Raw genomic sequence first — 1,734 nt, 5'->3', positions numbered from 1 at the left:
TAATAATTCCAATATTAGAGATTCCTAATGAAGATAACTAAAAATCTTTATTAGCTAGCAGAGTTAACTTGGAGCATAGCCCATTTACATGAGAAACAGCTTTTCTGTGGATTCTCAAAGCCACCTCCCTTATACTTGGAGGTAGAGTTTGAGCTTGATCGTTGCTAATTTGCAACTGAATAGAGTACCTGGGCTTCTTCAAAGAAACTTTTATCTTGTTGCTTTACAACTGTTTTGGCTTTGTGTTTCAAGCAGGTCAGCTACCCCTGACTGTGGTCGGCAGCCAGTGTTCAGCTTCGCCTACAACAAAGAGCAGCGGCAGAAATTCTTCGATATGAAAAAACGTATTGAATATATATTGTGGCTTTGGTCTGAATTCAGGAATAGGTGTGCGATGAGGGCCGGACAGTCAATGACGGGCAACCAGATTTCAGAACTATATCAATCTAAGACAGAGGTATATGCCAAGAGGCCGTGGTTTATTAATAATATTCCACAGAGCCATGTTTGTGCAAAATAATCACAAACAAGCTGCATGTACACTCTTTGACAGATAAGAATAGTTTCTGAAAAATCTGGCCACCTAAGACAGGCACAGCTGTCAGCCACCATAATTCCTAGGCAGGACAATGGAGCATAAATATATTTTGTGCCAGTCCAGAAATTTTATTTATATATTTAAGGGGAAATTGTTGGCTCCCTTCAGCCTCAAAGCAGGCTCTTACAGACCTCTGCAGCCACTGGCGTAGGACCACCTGGGGTGGTCCCTGTCAGGCTGGCTCTTTGTTTACACCTGCCAGTGCTCTTCAAAACAATTGCCTTTCAGGGCAGACGCTGCTCCCTGCTGATAAGCTCCTGAGATTCTCCAGAGTCACCCTCCTGAAGATCCACCTACACAGGCCCCAAGACTGGGGCTGGGGGGAAGGGTTTTCCCCATGCTATATAAACTCAGTACTTCATTAAACTTTGGGCTTTGATCAGGATTCCTTGTCTTGGCCCCATTCTTTCTCACCTTCTTTTCCCCTTACAGCCCCAGTTTGCCTTTCAGGATGGACCCAGTTCGAGTGTGACCGCAGGCGACCCTCTCAATTTCCAATGTCTCTATCTACTGTCCTATATCTGTGACCTCACAAATGTCCTTATTCCCTTTTCTTTCTCTGTCTCTTTCTTAGGTCAAAGGTCCAGGAATTGGCCTGCTGGGGACTTCTAAAGGAGCTGAACTCTGCCTTGCCTTGGCCTCTTTCCTGAAAGGCATCATGACCTCTGTCATAATCAACAATGGCTCCATGGCCACTGTTGCCAGAACCTTAAAATAAAAAGCTGAGCGTCTGCCCCCTGTGGGCCCTGACATGAATTGAATCAAAGTAACCAAAGATGGCTTTTCAGATGTGGTGGATTTTCTGGATGTCCCTCTGGAAGGAGCTGACCAGAACTGCAGCATCCCTGTGGAAAGGTCTGACACGACCTTCCTGTTCCTCGTGGGTCAGGACGACCACAACTGGAAGAGCGAGTTCTATGCCAATGAGATCTCCAAACGCCTGCAGGCCCACGGGAAGGAGCAGCCCCAGATCATCTACTATGCTACATTCTTTCCAGTAGTGACAAGTGCCAACAGGCCCCCAAAACCTGGGCGCTGTCCCGAGGCAAAAAGTTCAAGGAAACTCAGTCTTCTGGAATGGTGGCATCCTCCATGTGCTTCCCCGGAACTGCTACATTCTTTCCAGTAGTGACAAG

General features: G+C 46.5%; 1 pseudogene; it reads left to right on the top strand.

The window, feature by feature from the left end:
- The window catches only part of LOC110324061, a 17,198-nt pseudogene that overhangs the window by 13,207 nt on the left and 2,257 nt on the right, over positions 1 to 1,734 (top strand).

The sequence above is a fragment of the Mus pahari genome, chromosome 7 (assembly GCF_900095145.1).
Source record: "Mus pahari chromosome 7, PAHARI_EIJ_v1.1, whole genome shotgun sequence".
NCBI classification, from domain to species: Eukaryota; Metazoa; Chordata; class Mammalia; order Rodentia; family Muridae; genus Mus; species Mus pahari.
This window is presented reverse-complemented; position numbering and strand designations above follow the sequence as displayed.